Genomic DNA, 6,000 nt, shown 5'->3' on the forward strand with positions numbered 1-6,000 from the left:
GTTCGACCTATACTTAGTTTTTCCTCCAGCTCGGTGAACATTCCCCTTTGGCAATACTTGCAAAATTTCAAACGGGTCGCGGGGTGGCGTCAGGGCATAATTATTGATCAGATTCTTTAGTAGAGTCATTAGATATTGTATGGAAGTCTTCAAGACCAAATTTCTGATCCGATTCGAGGGTTCGAGCCATACTCAATTTTTCCTTCGACTTGGTGAACATACCCCTTAGGAAATACTGGAAAAATTTCGAACGAGCCGCGTGGTGGCGTCAAGGCATAATTATCGATCCGATTCTATCGAAGGGTCATAAAATATTGTATGGAAGTTTACAAGACCGAATTTCTGATCCGATTCGGTGGTTCGACTCATATTTTGTTTTTCCTCCTGTTCGGTGAACATACCCTTTGGCAATACTGGCAAAATTTCGAACGGGCCGTGTGGTGGCGTCAAGGCTTAATTATTGATCCGATTCTTCCGTAGGGTCATAGAATATTGTATAGAAGCCTCCAAGACCGAATTTCTAATCTGATTCGGTGGTTCGACCCACACTCAGTTTTTCCTCCGGCTCGGTGAAAATACTGGCAAAATTTCAAACAGGCCGCGGGGTGGCGTTAGGACATAATTATTGATCCGATTCATTGGTTAGACCCATACTCGGTTTTTCTCTAGCTTGGTGAACATACCCCTATGTCAATACTGGCAAAATTTCGAACGGGCCGCGGGGTGATCCGATTCTTTCTTAGGGTCATAAAATATTGTATGGATGTCACCAAGACCGAATTTATGATCCAATTCGATGATTCGACCCAAACTTAATTTTTCCTCCGGCTCGGTGAACATACCCCTTTGGCAATACAGGCAAAATTCCAAACGGGCCGCGGGGTGGCGTTAGGGAATATTTATTGATCTGAATCATTCGTAGGGTCATAAAATACTTTATGGACGTCTCAAAGACCGAATTTCTGATCCGATTCGGTGGTTTGACCCATACTCAGTTTTTTCCTCCGGCACGGTGAATATATCCCTTTGGCAATACAGGCAAACTTTCAAACGTGTCGCAGAGTGGCGTTAGGGCATAATTATTGATTCAATTTTATCGTAGAGGTATAAAATATTGTATGGAAGTCTCCAAATCCGAAGTTCTGATCCGATTCGGTGGTTCAACCTATACTCAGTTTTTCCTCCGGCTCCATGAACATACCCAATTGGCAATACTTGCAAAATTTTAAACGGGCCGGGGGGTGGCTTTAGGGCATAATTATTGATCCGATTATTTCGTAGGGTAATAAAATATTGTATAGAAGTCTCCAAAACCGAATTTCGGATCCAATTCGTTGGTTCGACCCATACTTAGTTTTTCTTCCGGCTCGGTGAACATCTGGTAAAATTTCGAACGGGCCGCGGGGTGACATCAGGGCATAATTACTGATCCGATTCCTTCGTAGGGTCATTAAATATTGTATGGAAGTCTCTAAGACCGAATTTCTGATCCGATTAGGTGGTTCGACCCTTACTCATTTATTCATCCGGTTCGGTGAACATACCCTTAGGCAATGCTGGCAACATTTCGAACGGGCCGTGGGTTGGCGTCTGGTCATAATTATTTATCCGATTCTTTCTTAGGGTCATAAAATATTGTGTGGAAGTCTCCTAGACCGAATTTCTGATCCGATTCGGTGTTTCGACTCATACTTAGTTTTTCCTTCGGCTCGGTCAACATACCCCTTTCGCAATACAGGCAAAATTTCGAACGGGCCACGGGGTGGCGTTAGGGTATAATTATTGATCCGATTTTTTCGTGGGGCCATAAATTATTTTATGGAAGTCTCTTAAACCAGATTTCTGTTACGATTCGGTGGTTCGACCCAAACTCAATTTTTACTCCGGCTCGGTGAACATACCTCTTTGGCAAAACTGGCAAAATTTCGAATGGGCCGCGGGGTGGCGTAAGGCATAATTATTGATCCGAATCTTTCTTAGGTTGATAAAATTTTGTATGGAAGTTTCCTACACCGAATTTCTTATCCGATTCGGTGGTTCGACCCATACTCAGTTTTTTCCTCCGGCTCGGTGAACATACTCCTTTGGCAATACTCGCAAAATTTCGAACGGGCCGCTGGGTGGCGTCAGGGCATAATTATTGATCTGATTTTTCGTAGTGTCATAAAATATTGTATGAAGTCACCTAGACCAAATTTCTGATAGGATTCAGTGGTTCGACCCATACTCAACTTTTCCTCCGGCTCGGTTAACATACCTCTTTGGTAATACTGGCAAAATTTCAAACGGACCGCGGGGTGCGTCAGGGCATAATTATTGATCCGATATTTTATTAGGGTCATAAAATATTGTATGGAATTCTCCAAGGACGAATTTCTGATCCGATTCGGTGGTTCAACCCATACTCAGTTTTCCTTCCGGCTCGGGGAACATCTAGCAAAACTTCGAACTGGCCGCGGGGTGGCGTTAGGGCATAATAATTGATCCGATTCTTTCGTTGGGTCGTAAAATATCGTATGGAAGTCTCCAAGACCGAATTTCTGATCTGATTCGGTGGTTCGACCCATACTTAATTTTTTCTCCAGCTCGGTGAACATATCCCTTTGACAATACTGGCAAAAATTCGAACGGGCCGCGTGGTGGCGTCAAGGCATAACTATTGATCCGATTCTTTCGTAGGGTCATAGAATATTGTATGGAAGTCTCCAAGACCGAATTTCTGATCCGATTCGGTGGTTCAACCCATACTTAGTTTTTCCTCCGGCTCGGTCAACATACCCCATTGGCAATACTGGTAAAATTTCGAACGGGTCGCGGGGTGGCGTCAGGGCATATCTATTAATCTGATTCTGTCGTAGGGTCATAAAATATTGTATGGAAGTCACTAAGACCGAATTTCTGATCTGAATCGGTGGTTCGATCCATACTCAGTTTTTCCTCCGGCTCGGTGAACAAACCCCTTTGGCAATAGTGGCAAAATTTCGAACGGGTCGCGGGGTGGCGTCTGGGCATAATTATTGATCAGATTATTTCGAAGGGTCATAAAATATGGTATGGAAGTCTCCAAGACCGAATTTTTTATCCGATTCGTGGTTCAACCAACACTCAGTTTTTCCTCCTGCTCGGTGAACATACCCATGTGGCAATACCGGCAAAATTTCAAACGGGTCACGGGGTGGCGTAAGGGTATAATTATTGATCTGATTCTTTCGAAGGGTAATAAAATATTGTATGGAAATCACCAAGACCGAATTTCTGATCCGATTTGGTGGTTCGACCCATACTCAATTTTTCCTCCGGCTCCGTGAACATATCCCTTTGGCAATACTGTCAAAATTTCGAAGGGGCCGCGGGGTGGCATAAGAGCATAATAATTGATCCTATTATTTTATAGGGTCATAAAATATTGTATGAAAGTCCACGAGACCGAATTTTTGATCCGATTCGGATGTTTGACCCATACTCAGTTTTTACTCCGTCTCGGTGAACATACCGCTTTGTAAATACTGACAAATTTCGAACGGGCCGAGTTGTGGAGTCAGGGCATAGTTATTGATCCGATTCTTTCGTGGAGTCGTAAAATATTGTATGTAAGTCACCAAGACCGAATTTCTGATCCGATCCAGTGGTTCGACTCATACTCAGTTTTTCCTCCAGCTCTCTGAATATACCCTATTAGCAATACTGGCAAAATTTCGAAAAGGCCGCGGGGTAGCGTCAGGGCATAATAATTGATCCGCTTCTTTCGTAGGGTCATAAAATATTAAATGGAAGTCACCAAGACCGAATTTCTGATCCTATTCGGTGGTTCGACCCATACTCAGTTTTTCCTCCGGCTCGGTGAGCATACCCCTTTGGCAATACCGGCAAAAATTAGAACGGGCCGAGTGGCGGCTCAGGGCATAAATATTGATCCGATTCTTTGGTAGGGTCATAAAATATTGAATGGAAGTCACCAAGACCGATTTTCTGATCCTATTCGGTGGTTCGACCCGTACTCAGTTTTTTTCCGGCTCGATGAATATTCCCCTCTAGCAATACTGGCAAAATTTCATACGTGCCGCGGGGTGGCTTCAGGGCATAATTATTGATCCGATTCTTTAGTAGGGTTATAAACTATTGTATAGAAGTCTCCAAGACCGGATTTCTGATCTGATTCGGTGTTTCAACCCATACTCATTTCCCCCCCCCCTGGCTCGTTGAACATACCCTTTTGGTAATACTGGAAAAATTTCGAATGGGCCGAGTGGTGGCGTCAGGGCATAATTACTGATCCGATTCTTTCGTAGAGTCTTAAAATATTGTATGGAAGTCACCAAGACCGAATTTCTGATCCGATTCAGCGGTTCGACCCATACTCAGTTTTTTCTCCGTCTCGGTGAACATAACCCTTTGTGGCAAAATTTCAAACGAGCCGCGGGGTGGCGTCAAGGCATAATAATTTATCCGCTTCTTTCCTAGGGTCATAAAATATTGAATGGAAGTCACCAAGACCGAATTTCTGGTCTGATTCGGTGGTTCGACCCATACTCAGTTTTTCTTCCGGCTCGGTGAACATACCCCTCTTGCAATACAGGCAAAATTCCGAACGTGCCGCGAGGTGGCGTCAGGGCATAATTATTGATCCGATTCTTTCGTAGGGTCGTAAAATATAGTATGGAAGTCTACAAGACCGAATTTCCGATCCGATTCGGTGGTTCGACCCATACTCATTTCCCCCTGGCTCGTTGAACATACCCCTTTGGCAATACTGCAAAATTTCAAACGAGCCGCGGGGTGTCGCCAGGGCATAATAATTTATCCGCTTCTTTCGTAGGGTCATAAAATGTGGTATGGAAGTCTCCAAGACCGAATTTCTGATCCGATTCGTGGTTCTACCCAAACTCAGTTTTTCCTCCTGCTCGATGAACATAGCTCTTTGGCAATACCTGCAAAATTTCGAACGGTTCACGGGGTGGCGTCAGGGTATAATTATTGATCTGATTCTTTCGTAGGGTCGTAAAATATAGTATGCAAGTCTACAAGACTGAATTTCCGATCAGATTTGGTGGTTCGACCCATACTCGTTTCCCCCCTGGATCGTTGAACATACCCCTTTGGCAATACTGGCAAAATTTCAATCGATCCGCGGGGTGGCGTCAGGGTATAATAATTTATCCGCTTCTTTCGTAGGGTCATAAAATATGGTATGGAAGTATCCAAGACTGAATTTCTGATTCAATTCGTGGTGCTACCCATACTCAGTTTTTCCTTCGGCTCCGTGAACATACCCCTTTGGCAATTTGGCAAAATTTCGAACGGGTCGGGGGGTGGCGTCACGGCATAATTATTGATCCGGTTCTTTCGTAGGGTCATAAAATTTTGTATGGACGTCTCCAAGACCGAATTTCTGATCCGATTCGGTGGTTCGACCCATACTCAGTTTTTCCTCCTGCTCGGTGAACATACCCCTTTGGCAATACCGGCAAAATTTCGAACGGGTCACGGGGTGGCGTAAGTGTATAATTATTGATCTGATTCTTTCGAAGGGTAATAAAATATTGTATAGAAATCACCAAGACCGAATTTCTGATCCGATTCGGTGGTTCGACCCATACTCAGTTTTTCCTCCGGCTCCGTGAACATACCCCTTGGGCCATACTGTCAAAATTTCGAAGGGGCCGCGGGGTGGCATAAGAGCATAATAATTGATCCGATTATTTTGTAGGGTCATAAAATATTGTATGAAAGTCCACGAGAGATCCGATTCGGATGTTCGACCCATACTCAGTTTTTACTCCGGCTCGGTGTACATACCCCTTTTGAAATACTAGCAAAATTTCGAACGGACCGAGGGGTGGAGTCAGGGCATAATTATTGATCCGATTCTTTCGTGGAGTCGTAAAATTTTGTATGGAAGTCACCAAGACCGAATTTTTGGTTCCGATTCGTGGTTCTACCCACACTCAGTTTTTCCTCCTGCTCGGTGAACATACCCCTGTGTCAATACCGTCAAAATTT

Source organism: Bidens hawaiensis, unplaced genomic scaffold (genome assembly GCF_021521415.1).
Source record: "Bidens hawaiensis isolate Kalapana, Puna unplaced genomic scaffold, B.hawaiensis_p1.1 tig00039052_1, whole genome shotgun sequence".
Classification (NCBI taxonomy): domain Eukaryota; kingdom Viridiplantae; phylum Streptophyta; class Magnoliopsida; order Asterales; family Asteraceae; genus Bidens; species Bidens hawaiensis.